Raw genomic sequence first — 15,392 nt, forward strand, 5'->3', positions numbered from 1 at the left:
TGCCCAGGCCTCCCAAAGTGCTGGGATTACAGGCGGGAACCACTGCACCCGGCCCTGGATTTCCTTCTTTTCTTAAGGCCGAATATTATTCCATTGCATATATAGACATTTTGGTTTCCCATTCATCTGTCAATGGATATTTAGGTTGTTTCTGCATCTTGGCTATTGTGAATAGTATTGCAATCAACATGGAAGTGCTAATATCTCTTCAAGATCCTGATTTCAATTTTTTTGAGAAATATCCAGAAGTGAGATTGCTGGATGATATGGTAGTTCTATTTTTAATTGTTTGAGAAACCTCCACACTGTTTTCCATAGAGACTGCACCATTTTGCACTCCCTAAATTCCCACAAGCACTATGCAGGGGTTCTGATTTCTACACATCCTGCCAACACTTGTTTTTTTTTTTTTTTTTTTTTAATGGTAGCTATCTTGACAGGAGTGAGGTGAATTTTAATTGCTTTTAAAACAGAGGAATTGGACTGTACAATCTTAGAGGAATATATCCAAAGGATAAATAGGATTGTAAATAAATCTTAAACTGTTCTTAGTAATTATAATATCACTACTACTACTATTATTATTATGAAATTATTAAGTATATTGTCTTAGTCCATTTTGAGTTGCTGTAAAGGAATACCTGAGGCTGGGTAATTTATGAAGAAAAAAGGTTAATTTGTCTCACAATTCTGATGGTTGAAAATTTCATGACTTGGCAGCTGCATGGGGTGAGGGCCTCAGGCCGCTTCCAGTCATGACAGAAGGTGAAGGGGAGTTGGCCTGGCCTCAGGCTGCTTCCAGTCATGGTGGAAGGTAAAGGGGAGTTGGCCTGGCCTCAGGCTGCTTCCAGTCATGGCAGAAGGTAAAGAGGAGTTGGTGTGTGCAGAGATCACATGCAAGGCAGGAAGCAAGGGGGTGGGGGAGGTACCAGGCTCTTTTTATTTATTTTTATTTTTTATTTTTTTTTGAGATGGAATCTCATTCTGTCTCCCAGGCTGGAGTGCAGTGGCACGATCTCAGCTCAGTGCAACCTCCGTCTCCTGGGTTCAAGCGATTCTCCTGCCTCAGCCTCCTGAGTAGCTGGGATTACAGGTGCATGCCACCAAGCCCTGCTAATTTTTGTGTTTTTAGTGGAGGCGAGGTTTCACCATGTTGGCCAGGCTGATCTCGAACTCCTGACCTCAGGTGATCTGCCTGCCTCAGCCTCCCAAAGTGCTGGGATTACAGGCGTGAGCCCTGGCACCCAGCAAGGCTTTTCTTTTTTTAAAATCAGCTCTCAGTAGAACTAATAGAGAGAGAACTCACTCATCCCTGAGGGAAGGCATTAATCTATTCATGAGGGGCCCACCTCCGTGACCCACACAACTCCCACCAGGCCCCACCTCCAACATTCCCACATTGGAATCAAATTTCAACATGAGATTTGGTGGGGACAAACGAACTATATCAAAACCATAGCATAGATATATGTTTCAGAATATACATATATTGTGTTCTATACAGTAATACTATATAAGTACTACAGTACACATATTATATATATGTATTAATATATTACTATATTGGCATTATTCTGAAACTAACTACATATACACATATGTGTACATACATACACACATATACATGTGTCTATGTATCTCAAATACATAATTATGGTAACATATTTAGGAACCACATCTTTCAGTAGAAGAGGAGAGATATAAATATAAAATTGAATGAGTCAAGTGGAAAATCCTGTAATCTTAAATTTGATTTAAAAAATTAATAAGAACTTAGGATGTATTTTCTTTAAAAATAAACATATTTCCTTGCTCTGCTCACTGAAAAGGCCTGCAAGCCATGACTAACCCCAAAATAATAACCTTATCTTCAGATTGTATTCTCTAAATATAATTTCTAACTCAAGAAAGCCATGCCTCCTTGGATAAATGATTATTTCAAGACTGGGACAGGAAACACTGCAGGGGGCCTGGAACATTCTATTGTACTAGAAGGCATCGAGCTATCAGAGACCATAAGCATTGCATCAAAAAGATCCAGGTGCCCACTTCAGTGTTCTCCCACTGGTCAAAGATGGGACAATTTTAACCGAATGGCAACAATAACGATAATAGTAATAACAACTGCAATGCCACACCAAATATATTAAAATCTGCAAGTTCATAATGCTAAAAGAAAGTGCAAATAAATACAACTAAGTGAACACCTTTGTAAAATGCTAAGGAACCCACTCATTGTGAAAACTGATAAAGGAGAAAACTGAAGGGAAAGAAGTATTTATTTTGCTTTTCCTGTTTAGACTGCAACTCAGAAATGTCAGCTAATTAATGCAAAAGGAATATTACAACTAGAATGTCACCATTTTGCAACCCCTAATAAAAAAACATCCAATTTGAGGCTAGAACTTGAAGTCCACAGGACAGGCAGCTGGAACGGGGGGGAAGGATGTAAACTGCGGAGAGCAAAACAGGCAGGAATTCACGAAGATGGACTGAGAGCTATGTCAGTTCTCTGACGTTGATGGTCTGCATGTCCTGCAGAAGCCAGGGCTCTTTGAATTGGGCTGAGCACACACACTAGCCCAAGCTGGGGAGAAGCTGAAAGAGTATGCAGGGGAAGGTGAGGGAGCTGCAGGCCAGCTGTGCCTCGTGCCCACCAGAGGGGCCAGCAGATGCCCCCACATGTGTGACCTACCAAATGGCTACTGCCTCACTTCCATCTTCGAAGCTCCCAAGAATCTCCCTCGTGGCTCATCTTAGCCAGAAACGTATGGGAAAAGGGAACTCTGGGAAATACGGTCTGATCTAGCTAGGTAGACGTGTTAAAAAAAACCCACCATAGTCATGGATGGCTGCTAAAGCCACTAGGCAAGAGGCTGCAGGGACTTCCACATGTAAAGGATTTCGCTGGCACATTCTGAATCCACTGATGGAAGTCATGTCACACAAATAGAAATGCCTTGTGTCTTGTATCTCCGCCTGTGAAGTGACAGGAAGTACTCAACTACTCTGCAAAATAGCCTCACCAAAAAATCAAACTTGAATGGAATCTAGCCTCAGGCTCCAATTGCAGTTTATAGGAAATACAGGGGAAGGAGAAAAATATTAAAAAACAGCACAGGCATATAGTCAGCCCACTCTAAAATGTGATAGATTATACAGAACCCTTAGCGTCAACTTCTTCAACAAATAAACTGCAAGAAAACAATAGAGATACAGATGACATAAATAACAAGATATTAGAAGCCAGTTGCCATGGCTCACCCCTGTAATCCTAGCACTTTGGGATGCCGAGGCAGGCGGATCACTTGAGGCCAAAGGTTCAAGACTAGCCCTGCCAACATGGTGAAACCCTGTCTCTACTAAAAATACAAAAATTAGCCAGGCAGGGTGGTGCACGCCTATAGTTCCAGCTACTCAGGATGCTGAGCTGTAAAAATCGCTTCAACCTGGGAGGCAGAGTTGCAGTGAGCTAAGATCCTACCACTGCACTCCAGCCTGGGCAACAAAGCGAGACTCTGTCTTTAAAAAAAAAAAAAAAAGATACTAGAGAGACATATCCACCAAAAACAATGGGTGAAACTTGTTTGACTCCATTCATATAAACCAACTTATTTATAAATATATAAATACACACAACAATATATAAATACAACATATATATATGTGCAGTATATAGATATACACATATATAATGAATAAGTAATGTTCATTAATGGCTTAACAACAGGGATACGTTCTGAGAAATACGTGGTTAGGCGATTTCATCCTGTCTGAACGTCACAGTGTGTACTTACACAAACCTAGATCTCACAACCTCTGACACACCGAGGCTATATGATATATAGCTTGTTATTCCTGGGCTATGAACCTGTACAGCATGTTACTGTACTGAACACTGTATGCAACTGTAACAGGATGGTAAGCATTTGTATATCTAAATACAAATATGTATCTAAATTGTGTATCTGTTAATATTAATAAGCGCAAAAGGTACAGTAAAAATAAGGTAGAAAAGATTTTTAATAAGGAACACCTGTGTAGCTCCACCTGACTGGAGCTTGCAGAACTGGAAGTTGCTCTGGGTGAGTCAGTGAGCAGGTGATGAGTGAATGTGAAGGCCTGGGACATTACCACACACCACCATAGACTTGATGAGCGATGTGCATGTAGACTATGCTGCATTTATGTTTAAAAAACCACTTTTCTTGCTTTAATAATAAATTAAGCTTAGCTTACTGTTACTCTTTTTTTGAGACAGGATCTCACTCTGTCACCCACGCCGGCGTGCAGTGGCACAATCACGGTTCACTACAGTTTCGACCTCCCAGGCTCAAGCAATTCTTTCATCTCAGCCTCCCAAGTAGCCAGGACTACAGGTGCATACCACCATGCCCAGCTAACTTTTTTTTTTTTTTTTTTTTTTTTTGTAGAGATGGAGTCTCGCTGTGTTGCCCAGGCTGGTCTCGAACTTCGAGCCTCAAGTGATCCTCCCACTTCAGTCTCTCAAAGTGTTGGGATTACAGGTGTGAGCCACTGTGCCAGTCCATTACTATAACATTTTCACTTTTTAATTTTTACTGTAATCTCAGCTACTTGGGAGGCTGAGGCAGGAGAATCACTTGAACCTGGGAGCCAGAGGTTGCAGTGAGCCAAGATTGCGCCATTGCACTTCAGCCTGGGCAACAAGAGTAAAACTCTGTCTCAAAGAAAAAAAAAAACTTAAAAAACATTCCAACTCTTTTATAATAAGACTTAGTTTAAATTACAAACATATTGTACAGTTGTACAAAAATATTTTTCTCTATATCTTAATTCTATAAAGCTTTTTTCAATTTAATTTTTTTTCTTTTTAAACTCTTTTGTTAAAAACTAAGACACAAACATGCACATTAGCCTAGGCCTACACAGAGCCAAGATCATCAGTATCACTGTCTTCCACTTCCACATCTTGACCCACTGGAAGGTCTTTAGGGACAATAACATGCATGGAGCTGCCCTCTCCTAGGATAACAATGCCTTCTTCTGGAAACCTCCTGAAAGCCCTGAATGAGACTGTTTCACAGTTAGCCTTTTTTTTTTTTTTTTGAAGTAGAAGGAGTGTACTCTAAAATAATGAAAAGAAGTGTAGCATAGTAAATACGTAAACCAGTAACATAGTCATTTATTATCATTATCAAGTATTATGTACTGTACATAATGGTATGTGGTATACTTTTATATGCCTGGCAGTGCAGTAGGTTTACACCAGCAACACCACGAACATGTGGGTAATGCGTTGTGCTATAATGTTATGAGGCCTGTGATGCCACTAAGCAATAGAAAAATTTCAGTTTCATTATAATCTTAGGGGATCACCATTATTTGTTTATGCGGTTCATCATTTTATGAAGCATATGACTCTGTGTGTGTGCGTGTGTGTGTGTGTGTGTGTGTGATATCAAGAGACTGAATTTGATTTCTTTTTTTTCTTTCAGACAAAGTCTCGTTCTGTCGCCCAGGCTGGAGTGCAATGGTGTGATCTCAGCTCAAGGCAACCTTCGCCTTCTGGATTCAAGCAATGCGCCTGCCTCAGCCTCCCAAGTAGCTGGGATTACAGGTGCCTGCCACTACTCCCGGCTAATTTTTTACATTTTAAATAGAGACAGGGTTTTGCCATGTTGGCCAGGCTGGTCTCGAACTCCTAATCTCAGGTGATCCACCCTTCTCAGCCTCCCAAAGTGCTGGGATTACAGGCATGAGCCACCATGCCTGGCCAATAAATTTGGCCAGTTATTTGATATTGAGTCACTGTTTATTTTTAAAGGCATGCTATAGTATTGTGGTCATTATTTACTTATTTATTTTAAATATTTTTAAGACTTTTTAAAAATCTAGGAATTAGGATTTTCTTCCAAATAATCAGGGGGCAAGTGGGAGTATAAATGAGAAGGGTTGTCCGCATGTTGATAATCACCGAAGCTGGGTGATGGGTATCCGGACATTCTTTATGCTACTCTCTCTGCTTTTATATGTGTTTAACTTTGCTGGGCGTGGCGGCTCATGCCTGTAATCCCAGCACTTTGGGAGGCCGAGGCAGGTGGATCACCTGAGGTCAGGAGTTCAAGACCAGCCTGAACAACATGGTGAAACCTCATCTCTACTAAAAATACAAAAATCATCCAGGCTTGTTGGTGGGCACCTGTAGTCCCAGCTACTCGGGAGGCTGAGGCAGAGGAATTGCTTGAGCCTGGGAGTTCGCAGTGAACCGAGATCTAGCCATTGCACTCCAGCCTGGGCGACTGGGCAAGACTTCGTCTCAAAAAAAAAAAAAAAGAAAAGAGAAAACAAGTGGGGATTGACAGTGATCACTGAAAGATAAATTGGACCTGGTTGACCAGGAAAACAAGGAAACTCAATTTGGAGATTGGGAAAAGGGCACTGACCATTCACACAAAACTTCACATTTCTCAGAACACTTTCACATCTCCACAACTTTATCACTGTGTTCTCTTGTTGACTGTGAGTTAGGCATGTCAGGCATGAAGCTGTGAATGAGAAAACTGAAGCTCAGAGAGACGGAATGATCTGTCACACCTACTAAGTGGCCACACTGGTGTTAGAACTCATGTGTATCCTTAGGCCACAGAGACAGGAGCAAGGACCTTAGGGAGACTGTCCTGGCTACAGACCAGGGTCCATGCTGCAAGAGTTGGAAATATGGCTGCTTACATAGTGGCACCAAATTAGGAAAAGCTCAGAAGTTACATAGAAAAGTTTAGCCTAGTGTCAAGGATAGATTATTTTTCTTTCCACACTATTGCCCCTTGCCCCACGCTTCACCGTTCCCACATACAAATAAATATAGAAACTTTTTTTTTTTCTTTAGGCAGTGCAAAATGTTCAACTCTACTGCTTTTAAAATTAAGAAATGAGATTTTACAATCTTTTTTTTTTTTTTTTCCTTTTGAGATAGAGTTTCACTCTTGTTGCCCAGGCTGGAGTGCAGTGGCGTGATCTCAGCTCACTGCAACCTCTGCCCTCTAAGTTCAAGCGATTCTTCTGCCTCAGCCTCCTGAGTAGCTGAGAGTACAGGCACCCACCACCACGCCCAGTTAATGTTTTTCTATTTTTGGTAGAGATGAGGTTTCATCATGTTGTCCAGGCTGGTCTAGAACTCTTGACCTCAGGTGATCCACCCGCCTCAGCCTCCCAAAGTGCTGGGCTTACAGGCGTGAGTCACCATGCCCAGCAAGATTTTACAATCTTAATTAAAAAAAGTATTAACACAAAAACCATTTCAAATATGTATTTTAGTCAAGGAGGATAAGAGGAGCAGGAAAAATGAAGGCAGGGGAGAGCGGTGGAAAGGGAGAAGATGATCAGGGGAGATAGGAAGAAATATTTTGAACAGAAGATTAGTGATGATAAACTAGCCTTACTCTATTGCTGCTATTCACTTGCGCCCCAGGCTTCAAAATGGATTTTAGCCTATTATGTCTGTCCTTTGAAAATCTGGAGAAATGATTTTATCATTAGCCTTGAAGAACCTCGACTTTTAGTGTGAAGGAAGAAAGTGTACATGTACCGCTGGCCAAGGGTAGAGCACACGCAGAGCCTTAAATGAGAACCAAGAAAAGCCAGGATTATCTTCTGCAAAATACAATGTTGACCAGAGCCAGTCTCCCACAGGACGCAATGCCCCGCGGGTGGCTTGACCACCAGCAAAGAAGCGCAGTGACCAGAGTCCCCACACTGTTCATCCAGGGCCTGATATCATGAGGTATGACTCAGTGCTCACTAGAAAACCCATAATCTCATTGGGTCCCAAGGCTTCCTTGACCTAGAGCTGTGAATCACCAAATTCTAGAATAGAAACAAACATTCCATTGCATACCTATTTTTCAGTCCTAATTCCTAAATTTTTAAAATAATGTCTTCTCTGTATTAAAACCACACACATGCAGTCAATCACTAGCCAAAATAATGGTGCAACTTTATCGATAGCACTTTTAGGAGCCATCAAATACTTAGACACAGTCTCACTATTCTCAGGAGTTTGATGCGACAAGATGCTTCTTCCTGTGTTTTAAAACACAGACTGACGTGATGGAACTGAAAACAGATTTTTCAATGCCTAGAAGCGTCTATGCTTTATGACTTTCCTTCGGGTAGAAAAGGTGAGAAACAGTGACATACACCCCTGCTTCATGGAATTACAATCCCTGGCAGTGATCAAGTACACCTTCCTCAAAATGTTCTTTTGAGGCTGGAAGGGAGAAGAGGTGATTCTCTTATTTGGCAAAATGGAGAACAAAGCAATCGAGTTGTTAGTAAAATGTCCCAAAGTATGTTCATGATTATATTAAAATAATTTTACGCTTTAACTGTATTGATCTGCAGACCAGAACTCTTTCCGCTCATCCAGAAGACACATATTGATTTATTAATTTTTAATGATTATTAGGAACTATTCCACCATCTGGGGACGCAAAGATGGATATGAAAGACACAGCTCTTAGCAAAGGCAGAGAAGTAAGCAGAAGGTTCAAAGGCTCCTTCCGTGACGGTTCTGTTCCAGTTCTCTCAGTCTCCGTATTAGTGGAAGGTAAGGATGGGGGGAACTGAAAGGCTAAAAACAGGGTTGAGAGCAGATGCCTGTTCTGGCTTGTGTAGCAGTCAGCATCGAGGGCAGCGTGGGCCCTGGGGGATGTGGTTAGGAAAAGGCCATTTTCCTGATAGAGGAACCTGCTTTTTTGGAGACAGGGTCTCACTCTGTTGCCCAGGCTGGAGTGCAGTGGTACAATCAGAGCTCACGGCAGCCTTGAACTCCTGGGCTCAAGTAATCTTTCCACCAGAGCTTCCCAAGCAGCTAGGTGTACCACCACACCTGGCACATTTGTGTGTGCCTGTGTGTGTGTGTGTGTGTGTGTGTGTGTATAGACAGAGTGTTACTATGCTGCCCAGGCTGGTTCTGAACTCCTGGTCTCAAGGGGCCCTCCTGCCTTGACATCCCTAAGTGATTTATAGGCATCCACTGGGATTACCCACTGGGGTTATCCACAGCCATGTGCCACTGTGCCCAGCCCTGAAGTCAGCCCAGAATAGATGAGAATGAGCTGTCTACTGATGAAACTACCTTGAGAGGTAGTTATGAGTATAATCCTGGGGAGTGGAGAGCAGGAGAACTACAACCAAGGGAACCAAAGAACCTTGAGGCTAAAGCTCAAACCAGACGACCTGCATTGCAGCCTTTCTGAAGTCATGCAAGGAGGCAGGAAGGGAGTACGTGTCCATTCGTGTGTCCCAGCCCTGACCCAGGCAGAGGGTATCCTGAGCCCTTCCCTTTCAGGAGCCCTTCATGTGACCAGCGTTCTGACCCATCTCAGATGTGTTTCCTGTGCTGAAAATGAGCAGACTTCTGTGATATAACCTTTTAACATGCTCCAATACCCTCATTCAGTGCACCTTGCTCTGATCCTATCCCACCAAGTCACTGAAGTTGGTTTCTCCTGTAGATTTTCATAGGAAAGAGAAGGTGCTGTCTCACAAATGTGACCAACAACCACTCAGCAGTAATAAATCTGACTGTTAATTGACATGTTATCCTGGTTAATATATTTTCTTGTGAACCTGATAGGTATGCATCAGATAAGCAGGGAGGGAACTAGTAAAATCCAATTCTCAGGCCTGCAGAGCTGAAGACCAGAAATGGCACTTTCCAAGGTAGTTGTAATTTTCTTGGCTACCCTAGTTCCATTATCTGGAATGCTGTCTAACATTTAGTTAGGTGCTCAATAAGTGTTACCATTATTACTATAAAAATATTCCTATTTGTTTGTTAATTTATTTTTACGGGCTGGGCATGGTGGCTCATGCCCGTAATCCTAGTGACGGCAGCAGCAGCCCGTCTGGAGCAGCTGCTGTGAAGACACCTACTGCAAGGTGGGAGACACAGCCAGAACCGTGCACCCCATGGAGCCAGGGGAGCTGGGAATAGGTGGGAGGAAGCCCCGCCTGCTTCTGAGTTGGCAGGGTGGGAGCCCCACCCTCTGTGGCTGCAGACCCGGGGATTCCTGTGCTCTCAGGGACCTGGGAAGACCCCTTTCCCCCACAGGCTTAGAAGTGCCTGCTCTGGGTGACTGGTCTCTCCCTGCTTTCGGAGCCTGCCCTGGGGTGGAGCAAAGTTGTGGCTGAGCCCAGGTGCTGCTGTGACCTGTCTGGGTGTGTGCACACTCAGGGTGGCACTGACACACTAGCCCCCAGCTGTCTCAGCCCCCTCCAGACTTTGGGCACTGATGAGCACGGGAGGGAGGCCAAGAAAGGGCTAAGGGTGGCTCAGCACAGACCTGCAGGCAGCCGTTGGTATGAACAGTCTGGGTGCTGCGGATGACATATAGATGGCAGCAGGAGGCAGACAGGCTCCTGGGCAGAAAGGGTCAGGTCCCCAGTGAAGACCCACCCTCAAGCCCCAGATGGCCTGAAGCCTGGGGGTGGGAGTGTCAGGTCTAGGTGGAGTTCATGGCACAGATTGAGAATTTATGGTGCTTTTTCTGGCCTGCCCATGGCTGCTCATGGACTAGTCAGCATGCACTTCCTCCCTTCTGAAGCCCATAAAAACCCCAGACTCAGCCAGACACACAGAGACATGGTTACTACCAGCTATAGGAAGGAGCTACCAACTTAGGTTCTCCTGGACTGGTCAGGATGACCTGCCTGTGGAAAGGAGCTACCCACTTCAGGTCTCCTGAGAGCTGCTCTGTCACTCAGTGAAACTCCTTTCCACCTTGCTCACCCTCTAGTTTTCTGTGTTTCTCATTCTTCCTGGATGCAGGACAAGAACTCAGGACCCTGCAGGACTGAAAGAGCTGTAACACAAAGAGGGCTGAGACACACTCCTTCTTCTCCCCCACCCCAGTTCACCACATTGCAGGCGATGAGAAGGAGAGAAGAGCTGCTGCCCTTTGGCGACCCTAGACCTAAGGGCTCTCTGAGCAAGGGCTGTGACGCCATCTTTGGGGCTCTGTGGTTCCTGGCATCTCCAAACTTCTGGATGCCACCATGTTCCCTGGTGCCCACAGTGGAAGCCGCCTGTGGTACACCTGGTCCAGCTGCAGCCTTGCGTGGAGCTGGTGCCTGTGCTGGCTCCTGGAGCTGCTCACCCTGCTGCAGCTGGCATGCCTGGCTGTATGCAGTGGCCAGACCCTGTGTTTGCTCACACACCCTTTGCTGTTCTGCACCTGACTTGCCCTTGGTAGGCACGGGATCCAAGCTGGTAATGTGAGCCAAGCACAGCTTGCGGGGCTGAGTGGGTGAAACAAGCCCAGTGGGCCCAAGCAAAACTCAGGCAAAGATGCCACCGGCCACAGAGATTTCTGGCTGGAAAAGTGACAATCTAAGGATCCTGTGACACCAGCACTTTGGGAGGCTGAGGCAGGCAGATCACTTGAGGCCAGGAGTTTGAGACCAGCCGGGCCAATGTGGTGAAACCCTGTCTACTAAAAATAGAAAAATTCACTGGATGTGGTTGCACATGCCTCTAATCCCAGCTACTTGGGAGGCTGAGGCACAAGAACTGCTTGATCTTGGGAGGCAGAGGTTGCAGTGAGCTGAGACTGCACCACTGAATTCTAGCCTAGGTGACAAAATAAGACTCTGTCTAAAAAATATATATATATATATGTGTGTGTGTGTGTGTGTGTGTGTATATATATATATATATATGGCCAAGGGAATTTTAAACACAGAAATACCACATATATTTAAGTTTTCACCTCTACATGCCTGCAAAGTAGATGTCCCTTGAAGGCAGCGACCTGACCCAATGCCCTGCACATACAGGTGCTGCCACTGGGTGCTGTTAATAAACAGCCTATCTGGTGCTCGAAGCTGCTAAATTAATGATAGAGGAGACCAAGTCTGTCTTCTGTTCCTATCTCTCCTCTTCAGCATTTTCCTGCTTCTCTTTGGTTCCATTGTCTTCCCATCTCAATCTCCAAGTAGGCAGTTCCAGTGAAATTCCTACCTTCCTGTGAGTCCCTAAAGCTGTGCCCCTCGGGCAGCACCCACACCATATATTTAACCCTTCCCTGCCTGCCCCATCACAGCCTGCACCATAATGTCCTATATCGTCATTGGAAAGGGTGGAGAGGGAACAGCGAGGCAAGGGTTATAGGAGGATGATAATTGGAAAGGAAGCCTATTTGCTAGCTTTCAGGAATGATGCCAGCAATTTTAAGGCAGTGTAAGAAGTTTCAGTCTGGTAGGAGGGAGAGGGAATTGTCTTGATTTGGAGAGATTTCTCCTCTCCCATCTTCTCCACTCTAAAACCACAAGTCAGTCTAGAAAAGTTGGTGGTGTGTGGTTTGGTAAATAAGTTCAGCCTTTGACATGAAGATTGACCTGGTTTGACATTGATTGATTGATTTGACATGCAGATGACCTGAGATTGGTGCTCCTGCCAGTCTTAAAAACAAACGAACAAACAAAAGCCCCTAAGCTTTGGACCTGACCTAGTTGTTTACCACATGTTTGATTCCAGGCCAGTTTCCTGTCTGTAAAATAAGGGTGATTGTAATGCTTCCCTTTCCTATTGCACAGAGATGTGACGATAAGGTAAGCCATTCTACATTCTAGCTATGTGTGCGTTGGGGAGGGAGTGGGGGAGGGATCATGTCTGTTTTGCTTCGTGTATTTCCATATTGTTTAGAAGATGCTCATTAATATTTGGCTTAATGAACTGTCAGGTGGGATAAGTTCCTCCTTTTGGAGGGCAGGTAGAACATGATGATTGGAGGTGCATGAAATGTGACTCACGTCTCTGTGTAATCAGAACTTGCAACACCCTGATTGCTCCTATCTGATTCTTTCTGAACAAAACAAAACAAAACAAAAGAAAAACTTGACTTAATGAATAAATGGTGGACTTAGGTCGACTCCCAAATCATTGGTGCCCAAGCTTTAGCGTGCATCAGGATCACTCGAGGGTTCTTGTTCAGACTCGACTACCAGGACCCACCCAGAGAGTTTTTGGTTCAGTAAGCCTCGGGTGAGGCCCAAGAACCTGCATCTAACGACTTCCCCAGTGCTGTGGCGCTGCGGGCAGGGACGGAGGGGCCCAGGGGCAGGCGGCAGCACGGGAAGACGCCAGCAGGTGGCGCGGTCGCCGAACCCGGCCTCCCGGGGTGCGGAGGGAAGCGGGTCAGCGGCGGCCCCACCTGCACAAGCGCCCGCTCTCCCAGGCAGCAGGGGCGGCGGCGGCCTGGCTGGCTGCGCTGCAGAGCGTAGAGCAGGGGCGGCGTGGGAGGAATTCGGGGCTCTTTCGCCGCCTGTCTCCTTTTACTGCTGGTTGCCCTCAAGGGAGCCCTCTCTCCCTCCACACGCGTTGGGCCTTACCAGCCGCCTGAAGCGGCGGCATCCATCCCAGCAAAGCGTGCCTTCCATCCTCCGGAGAAAACAGTCTTTGAGTTTCCTTTTCAGTGAACCCCCTTTGGGGACTGAACCCTTGCGACTAAGAAAACCCCTCCTAAAGTTTAATGGAACGATCACATCACACGTGGTTGACGAAGCCCTTCCCTACTTGCTACTTGCCTTGTGTGACACACTGTCGCGGCCCGGGCTTCCGGCTTGGTGGAGCGGACACGACCGCTGCTCCGGCTGCGGACTTCGGGCTCCTTCCCTGAGCCAGGCGGAGAGCGCTGCCCGCTTTAGAGAACTGTTAGGAGGCTGCCGGGCGACAACGCGGGAAAAGCGCCTTACACAGCATAAGGGCTCCATCCACATTAAGGAAGTAGGCAGGAAAAAGTGTCAGTCGAATAGCCAATGACAGTCCCTTAGGGGAGAAATGAATCTGGGTTTAGCTGTCCAGTAGAACGCTGCTGTCTACACTGTCCAGCCCAGAGGTCACTAACCATAGGTGGCCACTGAGCACGTGAAATACGGCGAGGGTGATCAGAGAATTGAATTTTAAATTGTATTTAATTTTCATTAAATTTAAAGTATTAGACCGCGCAGGTTTAGCAAAACGCCTTGCTGAATTGTGAAAAGACGTCCCTTAAGCCTTAGGGCATGGCCGACAATGGGTAAGAGGTAGTTAAATCTCTCTGCCTAAAAAGGTATAGGAATTTTAGGGGGTGGGGCAACCTGCCTAGCAAGGAAAGGAAGAGAGGTTAGGGGGAAAGGGCCAGAGGCGTTGCGAGGAGTTAGTGACTAAGCCAATGAGAAAGGAAGTCAGTAAAACCCCTCCGGTGGCAGAAATGGCTCAAGGGGAATTTAAAAACTGGAATGCGTAATATTCAGTCTGTCGTTTACTGAGCAGCAGAATGCTGTTACTTCTCTCTGTTGCCCGTCCCTTCAGAAATGTCTGCTTAACACAGAGCCTGGAGGTGGCAGCAATTAGGGAGTGAAGACATGACAAGATGTGGGGGTGTCCAGTGGGGGTGATTCGTTTAGGAAAGGTGAGAGCAAATTCAGGAGGGAGCAGGAGAGAGAAAGAATTCAGCACAAGCAGGATCTAGGGATTGAGAGACTACAGTGATATTGTGAGGAGGACCTTTTCCACTGCAGAGAGGATGGAGATTTTTGAACCACTTTTAATCAAATCTTACAGGTAACAGCAACTCCAGTAAGAGGGAGGACTTGAACATCTAGGCCTTTGCTTCAAAGCATTTCTTCAGATTAATGCTTCCTGACTTAAATAACCTCACTCTTGAAGGGCCTCACTTCTGACTGCAGGTGTGAGTGAGACAGGAGGCCAGGAGGGTTGAGCAACGCTACAGCAGGCAGACAGGAAGCAGAGGTGTCTCGCTAAATTTATAACGCATCACGTCATTTTTTCTGGACTTTTGTCTCTCTCTGTGGCATCTAGCAATAATGAACCACTGTCCACCTGCTCCCAATTTCTGTAGTTGTGTGTATGTATGTGTGTGTATGACAGACAGAATAGATGCAAAGCGAGGTGCAGCTTCGGTGCTGGGCATACTTCATGTGCTGAAACACAGCAACTCCTAGTCATTATCTCTGTTGCAATCTTAGAAAATAACTTCTCCCCGTCTCTACTAAGAAATACAAAAAAAAAAAAAAAAAAAAAAAAAAAAAAACTAGCTGGGCGAGGTGGCAGGCGCCTGTAGTCCCAGCTACTCGGGAGGCTGAGGCCGGAGAATGGCGTGAACCCGGGAGGCGGAGCTTGCAGTGAGCTGAGATCCGACCGCTGCACTCCAGCCTGGGCGACAGAGCCAGACTCCGTCTCAAAAAAAAAAAAAAAAAAAAAAAAAAATAACTCCTGAGGGTGATAATGTGGCATCAACCTCCTCTTCCAAGTGATTCCATGACAAAACTCTCAGATGAGGCCCGGTCCACCACCCCTTCCCTGCCTGGAACCTAGAGGTAGATGAAACATCACTTCTTAGTAGCCA

General features: G+C 45.4%; 1 long non-coding RNA gene and 1 pseudogene across 1 annotated transcript in view; both read left to right on the forward strand.

Annotated features, from left to right (window-relative positions):
- The first annotated feature begins 5,481 nt into the window (after positions 1-5,481).
- The window catches only part of LOC126934843 (uncharacterized), a 36,732-nt gene continuing 26,821 nt past the window's right edge, over positions 5,482-15,392 (forward strand). The window contains exons 1-2 of the long non-coding RNA XR_007719127.1: positions 5,482-5,599; positions 8,447-8,587. This is a non-coding gene — a long non-coding RNA (uncharacterized LOC126934843). The remainder of the gene's footprint in view (positions 5,600-8,446; positions 8,588-15,392) is intronic.
- LOC126936697 (uncharacterized) lies at positions 12,719-12,843 on the forward strand (annotated as a pseudogene).

The sequence above is a fragment of the Macaca thibetana genome, chromosome 14, assembly GCF_024542745.1.
Source record: "Macaca thibetana thibetana isolate TM-01 chromosome 14, ASM2454274v1, whole genome shotgun sequence".
NCBI lineage: Eukaryota > Metazoa > Chordata > Mammalia > Primates > Cercopithecidae > Macaca > Macaca thibetana.